This window comes from Oryx dammah, unplaced genomic scaffold (assembly GCF_014754425.2).
Source record: "Oryx dammah isolate SB20612 unplaced genomic scaffold, SCBI_Odam_1.1 HiC_scaffold_8, whole genome shotgun sequence".
NCBI classification, from domain to species: domain Eukaryota; kingdom Metazoa; phylum Chordata; class Mammalia; order Artiodactyla; family Bovidae; genus Oryx; species Oryx dammah.
Genome location: NW_024070192.1, coordinates 13442234 through 13458652, shown reverse-complemented (window position 1 = coordinate 13458652; position 16419 = coordinate 13442234).

Sequence of the window (16419 nt, the reverse complement as noted above, 5' to 3'; positions counted from 1 at the left end):
CAAAGCTTGCAGATAAAAGTGAAGTGAAAAGTAAAATCTTTCCTCCTTACCACCTCTCCCTCTTCCAAAAGGCAAATAGCTTTTTGGGCTTTCGTCCAGAAAGAAACAATAATTGTATATGATAGGCAAGAATGTGGTTAATGTATGTGTGTGTGTGTGTGTGTTTGCAAGCTCTTGATTATATATCTTTTTAGAGCGGTTTTTAGGTATGATGATTCTAAGTGACGATTCCAGGTGTGAGAGGCACTCCTTAAGCCCTTAAGCCATGAACAGGTGGGAGAGAATGCATTCACCCCTCCAGAAGAGAGGCAGGGTGCAGGGCGTGGGCCCGGGGGGTCTCTCCCAGGAGGAGCCTTGCTTGAGAGTCGAGCAGAAGGACATTTTAATGGATTGGCACCACTGATTCACGGTTATTTTGCAAGAATTCTGCTGTTTCTTTGCAGCCCATTATCCCTGAGTTAGGAAGATTCCCTAGCAGAGAGCATGGGCACCCTACACCAGTATTCTTGCCTGAGAAATCCCATGGATGGAGGAGCCTGGTGGGGTACTGTCGACGCGGTTACAAAGAGTCAGACATGACGGAATCAACCAACTGGGTACAGCATGTTGGTTTTAGGTCCTCCTTAGCATTTGTTTCTCAGTGGTTGCATAGCCACTCTTATCACCATTATTTCTTCTCTGATTAAAAACACTTGTTGGCAGGACTTCCCTGATGGTCCTGCGGTTGGGACTCCATGCTTCCAATGCAGGGGACCCTGGTTTACTCCCTTGTCGGGGAACTAGATCCTTCATTCCACAACTAAGACCCAGCACAGTCAAATAAATATAGAAACTTAAAAAAAAAAAAAAAACTTATTGGCTAAGGGACTTGCTGGTTCAGTGGCTAAGACTTGGAATTCTCATTACAGGGGATTTCGATTCAATTCCTGGCCGGGGAACTAGATCCCACACGCCACAATTAAGAGTTCACAGGCTGCAACTATAGATCCCGCCTGCCGCAACTAAGACCCAGCCAAATAAATAAATATTTAAAGAAAAACTCATTGGCTAACACTTGTTCACAACTCTTGCTTTTTCTGTGATATTTTCATTTGGAGTTCCTTTCCAGCTTTCCTTCCCCTTTGTGGTGGGCACCCCTGGGGGCTTGGAATGCAGGCATGCCAGGGCGCGCAGATCTGCCTGGAGTCTCACTGCACGAAGAACCAAGTTATCTCCTGGGAAGGAATGACTCCTGGGGGACGACAGCTTCAGGCAGACAAACCTGGCACCTGAGTGAGCTTCAGGTGGTAGGGTGTGGAGGTGATGCTTGTCACGCTTACCCGTGTAGTCCCTGACCAAGCCACCTGGAACCCAGGATCCCTGGCTTGAGCTGTCTCAGTTTTTAGGCTCCATATGAAGAAATCTAGCAGGGCTTTTTCCAGTACAAAGTGTATAAGACATAGGACCGGATGCAATCATGTCCCCTTTCATCATGTCCGTGTGACAAAGCGTGTTGGTGGAATACGGAGAGTGCCTTGCTCCCCACGTCTATATGCACTTGTCATGGGAGACGGCACGCTCCGGCCTGCTGAATTTGTCAGAGAGCACGATGTAGCTTTGGCCTTCTGCCCACTGATGGTGGTGGTATTCATTGTTGTTGTTTGGTTGCTCAGTTGTGTCTGACTTTGCCATCCCATGGACTGTAGCCTCGCCAGGCTCCTCTGGCCATGGGATTTCCCAGGCAAAAATACTAGAGTGGGTTGCCATTTCCTTCTGCAGGGGATCTTCCTGATCCAGGGATTGAACCTGAGTCTCTTGCACTGCAGGCAGATTCTTGACCACTGAGCCACTGGGAAGTCCTGGTGGTATTCTTGCATGATGGTTATTTCCACCTATCAACCTGGCTAAGCTGTAGTACCCAGTTATTTAGTCAAACACTCATCTAGGTGCTCCCGCAAAGGTATTTTGTAGATGTGATTACTGAGTTTAAGTAATTGAGATTATCCTTGATAATCTGGGTGGGCCGCATTTAATCAGTTGAAAGGCCCTTAAGGACAGAAACTTGTGTGTGGACCTTAATAGCAGCTCCTGCTCCTTAGCAGAGCTAAGCTGATTCCTGGCAGTAGATTTCTTTATACGCCTTTCCTACTGGTTCTGCTTCTCTGGTAGGAACCCGATAGGTATGCCACGGGAGTGGTGGTGGCAAGGGGAGGCTGTGGTTGGGGCATTTTGGGGAGATGGCAGGGCCCGTGTGACACTGTCTTGACTGTGGGTATCAGACAGCATGGCAAGAGGAGACTCCACACCGTTTTCCCTGGCGGTGGGTGTCATAGAAAACAGGGTGGAGAAAAGAGCAGACTCCTTCAGGAAGAAGATAGTATTGCTGGTGAGCAAGAGCACACGCGCACACAAGTCTGGGGATGCTCGGAAAGACCCCCATGAGACGGAAGCGGCTGGAGGCCCTTCCTCCTCAGCAGCTGTAAATGCGGAACCCAAATGAATGTTCATCTTCTTGTGACCCCTTTTGTAGCTTGAGGATGGGGTGGTGCCAAGAAACACAGTGGTTGAGAGTGCAGGAAGCAGGTGGCATGCTCAAATTAGCACCGTGCAAGGAGGTCTGACACACTGACCGTCTACTCGAGGCTGGGCGGGATGTAGGAATACCACGAGGAGCAGCCCAGTACTCCCGGGCTGGAAAGAGTCCAGCTGTTACTTCCTCTGGGCTGATGGGACAAGATGAAAGATGCCTGGAAGCTGGAAGCAGAATTGTGTACAGAAAGTTGTCCTCTGAGGAACCTTCCCATGAGGGACAGCCAGAGCAAGGCAAGCTCTTAGGGAGGGAGCTGAGGAAATTAATGACTCTGATCTTCCTATTTCTGGGTCTTCACTGGCTATCCAGTGGTTAAGACTCTGAGCTTCCACTGCCGGGGGCAAAGGTCAGTCCCTGGTAGGGACTGACAAAATCTCACATACCTTACAGTGTGGCTAAAAAAAGAAGAAAAACAACAAAAAAGATGATCTTAATCTTTTTCCTCCCCTGGTCTCTTGTCCGGGGCTCTCCCGACCAGTAGCCAGGGTCCTAGGAGCTCATCCGTTTGGTCCATGTAGGTCAGCCTCGAGGCAGACAGCAGGATGGAGAATGATGAAGAATGATCTGGAAGGGCAGAGAAATGCTGTCTGGCCCACACAAATTACCCTGGAATACTGAACCTGAGGGGATCTTTCCTACCTTGGGAAAGGTGGTTTGTGTTTTTTTCAAGCATTATATTACTTTTATAGTTTCTCTTTGTTCTGGTGATTCTCAAGCAGGGACGGCAGGGCTCCCGTGGAGGGTAATGGAAAGGTATGTGGGCAGTTTCTTTTCTCTCTGCTTGTCTCAATGACTTGGGGGCACAGTTGGCATTTTCTGGGTGGAGGCCAGGAACACTAAGTGCTTTGCTCTGCTAAGGAAGAGTCCTGAAGAATGGAGAACTTAGTGAAAGCCCTGCAGAGTAGGTTGGGCTCAACCAGGGGAAGGAACCAGAAAGCACAGTGGCTTGAACTGGAGCATCCAGAAGAAAGCTGGTTATGCCTAAGGGTAAGATCTTGGGTGACTTATAGCTACATGGGCAGCTGGAGGCGCTGCCATGTATGAGACAGGTCGGAGGTCAGGAGCTGGGACTGACACACACTGCCCAAAGGAGAGAAGATCAACAGGTTCAACAAGCAAGACATTGGGAGCCTACAGTCAGGTTAGTAGATGCATTGGGAACATCTGTGGGCAGGGTGGGCCTGTGGGTTTATACCATAACACGAAGATCAAATCCAGAGTAAGGCGGGCACTCTAGGTCCATATGGTGCCAGCATGGATGGATGCTGTCCTGGGCTCAGATGGGGACGGGCTTCCCTGGTGGCTCAGATGGTAAAGAATCCGCCCTCAACGTGGGAGACCTAGGTTTGATCCCTGGATGGGGGAGATCCCCTGGAGAAGGAAATGGCAGCCCGCTCCAGTATTCTTGCCTGGAGAATTCCATGGACAAGAGGAGCTTGGCGGGTTATAGTCCAGGGGGTCGCGAAGAGTCAGACACGATTGAGCGACTCACACACACACAGACGGAGACACCGGCTGTTTGTCTTCTCTGCCGTTCCGGTGGGGTTGTCTCCTTCTTGTCAGGTGGGTTCCGGTAAGATGAGCTTTAGAATCTGACAAGACGGGAGGTGACAAGGAGGGTCAGGGGCTGGAGAAACCACTCTAGTTAAAAGATCCCGCCCCCTTTATTTCTGTGTCCTTGAGTTGGGGACAGAACGGTGGCTCTAGAAACGGAGGCAGCGTGAAATGTGCAGGTGGAGGCAGCAGGGGGCGCTACTGGGCCTTCTAGAGGTGGGAAATTGGCGAAGTCAAAGGGTTGGTTTTACACAAAGTATACTGACTATAAGATGCATCTCAACTTCAGAGATAATATAAGAAAAAAAGAGTGTCTTAGAATTGACAAAACACACAGTCCTTTTACTTGGTTCTCTCGGTAACCTTAAGAAATGAACAGGGGAAGCCTGGAGTGCTGCAGTCCATGGCGTCACAAACAGTGGGACGCGACTGAGCGACTGAACTGAAATGGATATCTCCATTTTATCAATGGAAAAACCGAGGCTCAGAGAGAGTGGGTAACTCCCCAAGTATAGGGCTTTAGTCCAACAGGAACGTATGATTCCTAGAATCCATGGAGCCAGTGACGCTCTGAAATTTCCATTTAGAAGGGATTTGGGCGCAGCAAGTGGGTTGGAAGGAGCCGGGAGCCAGCTTGACTTGAGAGCTACTTGGGAAAAAGTACACTTCTTGCGTGGCTTTTTGGAGGACAAATGGACATTATGGTTGTTGTTCAGCTGGTCAGTCGTGTCTGACTCTTTGTGACCCCATGGACTACAGCACACCAGGCTCCCGTGTCCTTCACTCTCTCCCAGTGTGAGCTCAAACTCATGTCCATTGAATCGATGATGCCATCCAGCCATCTCATCCTCTGTCGCCCCCTTTTCCTCCTGCCCTCAGTCTTTGCCAGCATCAGGGTCTTTTCCAGTGAGTCGGCTCACTGGAGATTATGGTGAGCGTGCAAATCCCCCAAGCCACTCCCTCCAGCTGTCAGTGCTTAGAGCTCTGAGCAGTACTCCCAAAGTGTGTCTTGTCTCTAGACACCATCAGCCCTGGATGGGGACTCGCCCCTTACCTGACCCTCTCAGCGGACCCCAGCTTGTCTGACACCACCGTGCCCCCCAGCTTTACTGGAACTAGGTCCCAGATGCCTCAGGGCTGTCTCAGAAATACTGAGGGCCTGTGAGGACTCCGCAGAACCCACACAGCCCAGCCAATGCCTGCTGTCTGCCCGGGGCCACTCAGAGATCCTGGGCAGGCCCCACGCCTCCACGAGGCCACTGTCTCCTCTGTAACCGAGTTTAAAGTGTCTAAGTCATGAAGCCAGGACCCTGGGCCTGGTCCCCACAGGCCCCAGTATCTCTGCTCAGAAGGAATTAGAGCTCCAGGCTTCTGTTCTTTTGTCTTTAAGCTTTTTTTTTGACGTGAGCCATTTTTAAAGTCTTTCTTGAATTTGTTACAGTACTGCTTCTGTTTTACACTTCGGTTTTGTGCCCATAAGGCATGTGGGATCTTAGTGTGCTGACCAGGAATTGAACCCTCATCCCCCCGCATTGGAAGGTGAAGTATTAACCACTGGACCTCCAGGGATGTCCCAGGCTTTTGTTCTGGCCTCGTGTGTCACAGAAGCACCTGCTTGGATAGAGAGCATATCTGAGAGAAAATCAAGGCCCACGCAGGTCTCTCAACACGGACGCCTGTGCTTCTGACAAGGCTGCATGGGGCATCTTTTTCTTGTACAAAGAAAGTGTTTAGCCTCCATGGCTTATTTCCAGCTAAGAATCTAATTTAATCTAGTTTCAGAGACTAACACTTATTTTTTAAATATTTTAAAAATTTACTTATTTCTCTGGTTGTGCCCAGTCTTAGTTTCCGCATCCGGGCTCTTCACTCTTTGTTGTGGTATCTTTAGCTGCAGCATGCGAACTCTTAGTCGAGGCAGGCAGAATCTAGGCAATTCGGGGAATGAACCTGGGCCCTCTGCATTGGGAGCACAGAGTTTTGCATAGAGGTTGCTATGTCTTCCTCTAGAGGATCTTCTCGACCCAAGGATCAAACCCTCAAACACATGCATTTATGGTTTAGGTTTCTTTATGGTTTTGGAGGAGAAGGCAACGGCACCCCACTCCAGTACTCTTGCCTGGAAAATCCCATGGGCGGAGGAGCCTGGTGGGCTGCAGTCCATGGGGTTGCGAAGAGTCGGACATGACTGAGTGACTTCACTTTCACTTTTCACTTTCATGCATTGGAGAAGGAAATGGCAACCCACTTCAGTATTCTTGCCTGGAGAATCCCATGGATGGGGGAGCCTGGTGGGCTGCCATCTATGGGGTCACACAGAGTTGGACATGACTGAAGTGACTTAGCAGCAGCAGCAGCATGGTTTTGGAAGCCAATGTAACATTACAGCAAATCTTGAACAAAGAAAAAACTTCATACTGACCCCACCACCTTAGCATTATTTCCAGAGTTACACAGTCACTCCTGTTGCTTATCGAGCATTTACTATGTGCCCGCCGTTGTACGTTGTACATTACTGTGCAGTGTTCTTAATTATAATCATCCTCATTCTATCACGTATCCAGCATAAAAGAGCAGGCTCATAACTGACTCACAAACAATATTCACATGTTCATATAATCTTTATCATTGTGATAAAAAAATATATAGTATACTCTAAGAAATTTGGAAAACAAGCAAGGAAAAAAGATCTATCCAACACCTAAGAACCGCTTACCATTATGTCTCTATGTACTTTTACAGAAAATGACAATCACATATCTTACTTTTCCTAGTATCATCTCATTAGCCTTTCCTCATCTTATCACCTGCTCTTGCAAAATAGCCTTTGCTCATAGAAACTTCCAGTCCTGCTGGCATTGTCCAGGCTTCCCCTGCTGCCGACTTCTTAAACATTGCTGGAAAAATGCCAAAATGATCGTCTGGCATTTGTTCTAAGCGGTTTCAGCCGAGAGTGGTCTGGCTTTGTGGGGGCCCCCACCTGCAGGGCTCAGTCCTGTTCTCCTCCCTGAGCCCCTTTCAGAAAGGGTTGGTGGGGAGGAGATTAGCTTCGCTTTGCAGCCTCTTCCCTCTGTACCCCTCACTCGCCCTCTCTTCTGTCTCATCTCAGATGCCCATTTCTTTGCTGTCGAACAGTTCTGGGCTCAGCCACTCAGCGGAGCGACTACAGGTGAGGCACTGCATCTCCGAACCTCCCTGTTTGTGCAGCGCGGTCTCCATGAGGCTGCCATCCACACATGAGACGAGGCACACAGGATACAGAGTGATACACTTGCTGCTGTTGCTGCTGAGCGGTCACTCTGCGTCTGGGGTTTGATCTCCATCACTGAGTCCCTCTGCCTGAACCTGACCTGTAGATTCACCCCTGCGAGCAAACTGTGATTGAGTTTGGCTCTTGTGAGCCAGTTCCTCTGGGCATGAGGTTCCACACCCAGACTTCCTTGACCTCTATCTCCTCAAGCCCTGTCTCTTGTTTTGACTTCCTCACCAAAAGCAGCACTCCTCTTGCTGAACAGTGGCAACCTCCCCAGGCTTCAAACCTCCCCAGCCCATCATATCTTTGCTCCCCAGTTCCTTCCCTTCTTTGCACTGAATCTCCTGACACAAGCTCCCCATCATACCTGCACGGTGACCTGGTGATACCCGCTAATCAGTACCACGCTCCTATGCGCTCTGCCCACTTGCCACGTGGCTGCACACAGCAAAGTATCTTCTACATGTATGCTTTCCTATTTAAGAAAGAAATCTGATGCCACTAAGATAAAAAATAAAACTTTATATGCGTATGGTCATTAACACTACATACAAAGTACCTGCTGGCGAGTTATCACCTTTGATTATCCTAACAGTCTCCTGAGCTAAATAAGAACAATTTAGGGATTTCCCTGGCAGTTCAGTGGTTGAGATGCCATGCTTTTAATGCAGGGGACAGGGTTCAGTCCTTGGTTGTGGAACTAAGGTTCCACATGCCTTGCAGCCAAAAGACTGAAAAAAAAAAAAAGAACAATTTGGTTAACTTCTTTTTTTTACTTTTTTTTTGGTCTTGCTGTATGGTTTTGAGAGTCCCTTGGACTGCAAGGAGATCAAACCAGTCAATCCTAAAGCAAAGCGAATCTGAATATTCATTGGAAGGATTAATTCTGAAGCTGAAGCTCCAATACTTTGGTCACCTAATGCAAAGAGCCAAGTCATTGGAAAAGACTGGGAAAGACTGAAGTCAGGAGAAGAGGGTGACAGAGGATGAGATAGCTTGACGACATCACTGACTCAGAGAACATGAGTTTGAGCAGATTCTGCGAGATAGCGAAGGACAGGGAAGCCTGGCATGCTGCAGTCCATGGGGTCGCAAAGAGTTGAACAGGACTTAGCAACTGAACAACAACATGGTTTGTGGGATCTTAGTTCTCTGACCAGGGATTGAACCCGAGCCCTTGGCAGTGAAAGCATTGAGTCCTAACGACTGGACAGCCAGAGAAGTCCCATTATGTAGCTAGCTTCTTTTGAAGATGGAAAATTAAGATGCAGAGAAGTGAATTGCCTGTTTGTCAACTTCACAGTCGCACTAAAATGAGTATTATATGACTTCAGATTTAGTACTTTCCCACTATGCTACTTGAATGACTAGCAGCCCCTTCACCTTCCATGTGGTATATGCAATTTAGAAGAAGAATCCAAATTAATGAATCCAAATGAGTTTTCTTTTCTGGCTGGCCATGGGAGAAGAGGAAGAATTTGAAATAGTAAAGTCATGCAATGGGAAGATGTTATTCCTATGGCTATGTTGAAGGCTGCAGAAGCTAGCAGGCTTCAATTTAAAAAGGAGGAGGAGAGAGAGAAGAGTGACTGAGGGGAGCAAAGAGGGACATGGAGAAAGAGAAAGAATCTTTGTTCTGTACGCTAGAAGAAAATCTCCCGGACTGCAGTCTTACTGTTATTGACAAGGCAGCCAGAATTTGGACCTGGTTTTCACAAAGACCAGCTGGGAAACCAGCTCCAGGGTCTGGGTAGGTTGTTGGCCTTAATAAAGTCTGGGTTCTAGAGGGATAAGGTAGACATCAGATGGAGTGAGCAGAAATCAGGGCTTTGGGAATGTCACCCCTTCCCTCCTCCCCAAGACAGCTTGCTGAGGAGCTCTTGTTGGTAAGATAGTGTTTAACCAACCCTAGTGGAAGGGCTGGCCACCTTGCCAGTTCATCTGGACCATAAAGAAGGCAGAGCACTGAAGAACTGATGCTTTCAAATTGTGGTGCTGAAGAAGGCTCTTCAGAGTCCCTTGGACAGCACATAGATCAAACCAGCTAATCTTGAAGGAAATCAACCCTGAATACTCATTGGAAGGACAGATGCTGAAGCTAAAGCTCCAATACTTTGGCCACCTGATGTGAACAGCCTACCCATTGGAAAAGACCCTGATGCTGGGAAAGATTGAGGGCAGGAGGAAAAGAAGGTAACAGAGGATGAGATGGTTGGATGGCAACACCAATTCAATGGACATGAACTTGAGCAAATTCCAGGAGATGGTGAGGGACAGGGAAGCCTGGCGTGTTGCAGTCCATGGAGTTGCAAAGAGTCAGACACGACTTGGTAACTGAACAATAAAAACAAACTCACAGCAGCTCCCAAAAGCAACCTGAGGTTAGAGGAAGCCCAGTGGGCATGGGTCTGGCATTGGAGAAAAGACCTGGAGCCCTGTGACGGTCATGATCAACAGCAAACATCTGTTGAATTACTGGTGTTCAAGACAGGCAGCCAGAGTCAGGTCTGAGTTTTAAGAGAAACTATTCCCTGATAGGTCTGAAGGCTAGAAATGCAAAATCAAGGTGTTGGCAGGCATGTGCTGAAAAGCTCTAGGGGAGGATCCTTCCATGCCCCTTTCAGCATATAGAGGTTGCTGGCAATCCTAGACATTGCTTGGCTTGTAGACATACCACTCCATACACGCCTCATCTTCGCCCGGCCTCCTCCATGTGTATCTGCGTCTCTTCTTATATGGACACTCGTGATTGAATTTAGGGCCCATCCAGTATGACCTCACCTTAACCTCATATACCTACAAAGACTTCTATTCCAAGTCATGTTCAGGGTACTGGAGGTTAAGGTGTCAATAATTCTTCTTGGGGACACAAGTCAGCCCCCAACATGACATAATATCTAAACAATGTCAGGAAATTGACAACCATCCAAAGGAAACATGTTCTCATTTTCTTTTGTTTCCCAGGTTAATGGAATAGTTTTCCTTGTCATACATTGTACTCCTTCCCTTTGCTTTTTTTTTTTTTTTAAGAGAATAGTGTTTTTCTTAATTATCCGGTTGGCCAAAAAGTTTCCTCTTGTTTTTCCATAGCATCTTATGGCAGGACATAACTGTTCATTGCAGAATATTTAGAAAACAGAAGCGCACAAAGATAATCCTTAATTGGAAAAAGAATCTAAAAAGAGTGGATTAAAAAAAAGAGTGGAGATATATATATACATATAACTGATTCACCTTGCTGTATGACAGAAACTAATACATTGTAAATCACCTATACTCCAATAAAAAGTTTAAAATAAAAAAACAAGAGAGGTAATCAAGTATTTTTCCATGTATAGTTTTTCTTTGGATAAACAGTATCGCATTACATAAATTGTTTTGTAGCCTGTTTATTTTTACTCAGTGTATCATATGTATTTTCCTAGCCAAATAGGAAAATATTTGGATATTATACAACATGATTTTTAATGGATCCATAGAATGTCTTCTTATGAATTATTACTCCTCTATCATTGGCTATTTATCTTGTGTGTGTGTGTTCTTCTGCTACTGTAAGTAACACTATGATGACCATCCTTTTCACATAGGTCTTTGTACATGTATCTGATAGGTTCCTAGAAATGCAATTGTTAAAGATATGCACAAGTTAAGGTTTGGGGCGCATATTGATAAACCATCCTCCAGAGAGACTATGCAACAACAGCATATGAAAATGGCAAGGCTAAATCACATAGGGTCTCCCTGAAGAAACCTGTCCATTATATTTTGAGAGTCTTGTTAAAAATGCAGATTCTGAGTCTGTATACAGGTCAGGAGAGAAGTGAGGACTGCAGTTCTCCAATTCCCTAGGGGGTGCTGCCACTGACAACCTGCTGACCACGCTTTGAACAGTAAGGATTTAGAGGACTTCCAAATCATACAAGTAGATTAAATGAAAAATGGCCTCTCAGTACCAGCAGATCCTGGGAATTCCTCGGTGGTCCTGTAGTTAAGATGCTGTCCTCTCACTGCCAAGGGCCCAGGTTCGATCCCTCATGGGGGAACTAATATCCGGCAAGCCCAAGAAGAAAACTCTCTTAAAAAAATACCAGCAGATTCCAATCAACAGGCACTTTATTCACCTGAATAGAAGACAGGCAAGGCACCAAGGTTCTCAAGGCAAGAATACTGAAGTGGTTTGCCATTCCCTTTTCCAGTGGACCACGTTTTGTCAGAACTCTCCATGACCCGTCCATCTTGGGTGGCCCTACACTGTGGCTCATAGTTTCACTGAGTTAGACAAGGCTGTGGTCCCTGTGATCAGTTTGGTTAGTTTTCTGTGATTGTGGTTTTCATTTTGTCTGTCCTCTGATGAAAAAGGATAAGAGGCTTATGGAAGCTTCCTGATGGGAGGGACTGACAGTGAAGGAAACTGGGTCTTGTTCTGATGGGTGGGGCCACACACAGTACATCTTTAATCCAATTTTCCCTTGATGGGAGGGGCTGTGCCTGTTGTTTGGCCTGAGGCCAAACTGACCCACCAACATCTCCACCTAGACTCCTGGACATTCACAGGCAAGTCTGGCTGGTCTCCCACTGGCCTCCAAAGTCAAGTTCCTTGGAGGGTTCTCAGTCTGTTTGCTGTATCCCCAGGTTGGGAAATCTGTTGTGGGTCCTAGAACTTTCTTAACAATGCGAGAATTTTTTTGGTATAATTGTTCTGCAGTTTGTGGGTCATCTGCTCAGCGGCTCTATGGTGGGGCTCCTCCAAGAGGGCTTATGCCACACACTGGGTGACCCAGGTCTGCCAGAGCAGACCCCTGTCCCCGTGACAGGCCACTGCTGACCCACAGGAGACACTCACACACTCAAAGGCAGGTCTGTCTCAGTCTGAAGTCTGAAGCTGAAGTTGAATGGTTCTATGATGACGTACAAGACCTTCTAGAACTAACACCAAAAAAAGATGTCCTTTTCATCATAGGGGACTGGAATGCAAAAGTAGGAAGTCAAGAGATACCTGGAATAATAGGCAAGTTTGGCTTTGGAGTACAGAATGAAGCAGGAAAAAGGCTAACAGAGTTTTGCCAAGAGAACACACTGGTCATAGCAAACACCCTCTTCCAACAACACAAGAGAAGACTCTACACATGGACATCACCAGATGGTCAACACCAAAATCAGACTGACTATGTTCTTTGTAGCTGAAGATGGAGAAGCTCTATACAGTCAGCAAAAACAAGATAGGGAGCTGACTGTGGCTCAGTTCAGTTCAGTTTAGTTCAGTTCAGTCGCTCAGTCATGTCCGACTCCTTGCGACCCCGTGAATCACAGCACTCCAGGCCTCCCTGTCCATCACCAACTCCCGGAGTTCATGAACTCCTTATTGCCAAATTCAGACTTAAATTGAAGAAAGTAGGGAAAACCACTAGACCATTCAGGTATGACCTAAATCAAATCCCTTACCATTATACAGTGGAAGTGAGAAATAGATTCAGGGGATTAGATCTGATAAACAGAGGGCCTGAAGAACTATGGATGGAGGTTCCTGACATTGTACAGGAGACAGTGATCAAGACCATCCCGAGGAAAAAGAAATGCAAAATGGTTGTCTGAGGAGGCCTTACAAACAGCTGAGAAAAGAAGAGAAGCTAAAGGCAAAGGAGAAAAGAAAAGATATACCCATCTGAATGCAGAGTTTCAAAGAACAGAAAGGAGAGATAAGAAAGCCTTCCTCGGTGATCAATGCAAAGAAGTCAGTTCAGTTCAGTCAGTCAGTCGTGTCTGACTCTTTGAGACCCCAGGGACTGCACCACGCCAGGCTTCCCTGTCCATCACCAACTCCCGGAGCTTGCTCAAACTCATGTCCATCAAGTTGGTGATGCCATCCAACCATCTCATCCTCTGTCATCCCCTTCTCCTCCTGCCTTCAATCTTGCCCAGCATCAGGGTCTTTTCCAATGAGTCAGTTCTTTGCATCAGGTGGTCAAAATATTGGAGTTTCAGCTTCAGCATCAGTCCTTCCAATGATTTCCTATAGGATTGACTGGTTTGATCTCCTTGCAGTCCAAGAGACTCTTAAGAGTCTTCTCCAACACCATGGTTCAAAAGCATCAGTTCTTTGGTGCTCAGCTTTCTCTATAGTCTAACTCTCACATCTATACATGACCACTGAAAAAACCATAGCTTTAACTAGATGGACCTTTGTTGGCAAAGTAATAGTGCTGCTTTTTAATATGCTGTCTAGGTTGGTCACAGCATTGCAGGATATCTGGCTCCAGGTGAGTGATCACACCACTGTGGTTGTCTGGGCCATTAAGATCTTTTTTGTATAGTTCTTCTGTGTATACTTGCCACCTCTTAATATCTTCTGCTTCTGTTAGGTCCATACCATTTCTGTTTTTTATTGTCCCCATTTTTCATGAAATGTTCCCTTGGTATCTCTAATGTTCTTGAAGAGCTCTCTAGTTCTTCCCATTCTATTGTTTTCCTCTATTTCTTTGCATTCCAAATCAGGAATTTCTTTAGTTCCAAATAGGAAAGGAGAATATCAAGGCTGTATATTGTCACCCTGCTTATTTAACTTATATGCAGAGTATATCATGAGAAATGCCAGGCTGGATGAAGCAAAAGCTGGAATCAAGATTGCTGGGAGAAATATCAATAACCTCAGATATCAGATGACACCACCCTTATGGCAGAAAGCAAAGAAGAACTAAAGAGCCTCTTGATGAAAGTGAAAGAATAGAGTGAAAAAGCTGGCTTAAAACTCAATATTCAAATAACTAAGATCATGGCATCTGGTCCCATCACTTCATGGCTAATAGATGAGGAAACAATGGAAACAGTGAGAGACTTTATTTTCTTGGGCTCCCAAATCACTGCAGATGGTGACTGCAGCCATGAAATTAAAAGATGCTTGCTCTTTGGAAGAAAAGCTATGACCAACCTAGACAGCATATTAAAAAGTAAGACATTACTTTGCCAACAAAGTCCGTCTAGTCAAAGTATAGTTTTTTCAGTAGTCATGCATGGATGTGAGAGTTGGACTACAAAGAAAGCTGAGCACCAAAGAATTGATGCTTTTGAACTATGGTATTGGAGAAGACTCTTGAGAGTCTCTTGGACCTCAAGGAGATCAAACCAGTCAATCCTAAAGGAAATCAGTGCTGAATATTCATTGGAAGGACTGATGCTGAAGCTGAAACTCCAATATTTTGACCACCTGATGCAAAGAACTGACTCATTGGAAAAGACCCTGATGCTGGGCAAGATTGAAGGCAGGAGGAGAAGGGGATGACAGAGGATGAGATGGTTGGATGGCATCACCAACTTGATGGACATGAGTTTGAGCAAGCTCCGGGAGTTGGTGATGGACAGGGAAGCCTGGCATGGTGCAGTCCATGGAGTCTCAAAAAGTCAGACACGGCTAAGTGATTGAACTGAGTGAAGGCACCAAGGGAGACATTGTAAGGTGAAGGTGGTGGAGAAATCCCAGATCCATTCGTACTTTTGATGCAATTTATCTTCTATAGTTCCTTCTTTCTCACAGCTGACTCCACACCGGTTCCCACCTCCAACATCTAGGCCAGTTCCCTGGTTATCAGTCACAAACTCCATGAACACAAAATTGTGTCTTCCTAATGGAGTCACAGTGGTCTTGACCCCATTCCTGTTGAACCCTTGGCCCAGCCCAACACCCTCATGTCAGAGTCCTCGGAGCATCTATCCTAGACCTGCCTTTACTTGCATCAGCAACGCCTGTAGGTTCTCTCCCCTGGTCCAATCTCCAGCTATTCCTAGCTCAGTGAGAAGGAAATTTGTTGGCAATGAAAGAAAAAGGTACTATGAGAGAAGGAATTTCAGCAAAGATATTCACAGCTTGCAGCCTCTGAGTTCCCTCTGTCTGTGTTCCATAACTCCTTCCAGCCTAAGGGCCTGGGGTGAGTGCCCACTGGGAGGGTCCTCCCTGCAGAGTGCCTTGGAACCATTCGATCCTCAGTCCCACCAGCAGTTTGCCAAGGCTGTCCTCGGTGAATTCAGAGAGGGCCTGTAGCATGAAGGCGGGCACCCTAGGGCACTGCGGCACAGATGACCTTTGTGACAAAGCTGGCACCATTTATGACATTGCCAATCATCCTCTGAATCCTGCCAATGGCAGGAATGACACCTAGCAAAGTTCCAAGGACAGTCCTGTTCCAGTGATGTTCCAAAGATACTGAGGACCGTGGTTCAAGGGACCAGTGCTGTCTCTTAACCCTGGAAACCTGTGAGATTTGGCTATGATCATCACCCTACAGACACATTCTTTCACTAACATTTACTTCATTCTCTCAGCGTCCCCTCTGAGACTCTGAGAGCTTCACTCTCTCAGAGTACCCCTCTCATGGGGTGAGCTCCATGGAGGCAGCCAGGCCCAGTGCAGCCCTGGAGTTGGGTTAGTTACCCTGGACAGTCACTCAACTCATCCTGCGTGCTTCTTCATCGAGTTTTTTAGTGTCTACATTCCTCAGAGTGATAGGGACAGAGTAGGTGCCTAAATAGTTAATACTAGGGGATTATAAGTAGAAAAAGTACAGGAGACTCCTGTAAGTTAATGATTACTTAAGAAAGCACGTTTGCTTAACCATAAAACCAACAGGCTTGCTTAGCAACAAAACCATGCAACAGAAGTGTGAGACAGACCCCCAAACAATGAAACCACGCTGGCCCGAGAGCCACACCCTGCAGAACGAGTTCAGTAAGTTTAGCACATGTGATCCTAGGACACATCAGTGAAGACCCATTGCAGCCAAGAATACAAAAAAAATTAAAAAAATTTAAAAAGTAAGTCCTTTTATTTTCAAGTATCGAATCAGAAATCAGCCTTCTGTTTCGTGTCATATATTGTCTAGATTTGTTTGTTTAAATTGATACCGCTTTTATGTCTCTCAGTTTATAGGTTACACTTCCCCCTATTATTTCTAATTTTTTAAAATATTTATTTTTATTTATTTCTTTGGCTGTGCCAGGTCTTAATGGAGGCATGTGGGATCTAGTTCCCCAACCAGGAAACGAATCCAGGTCC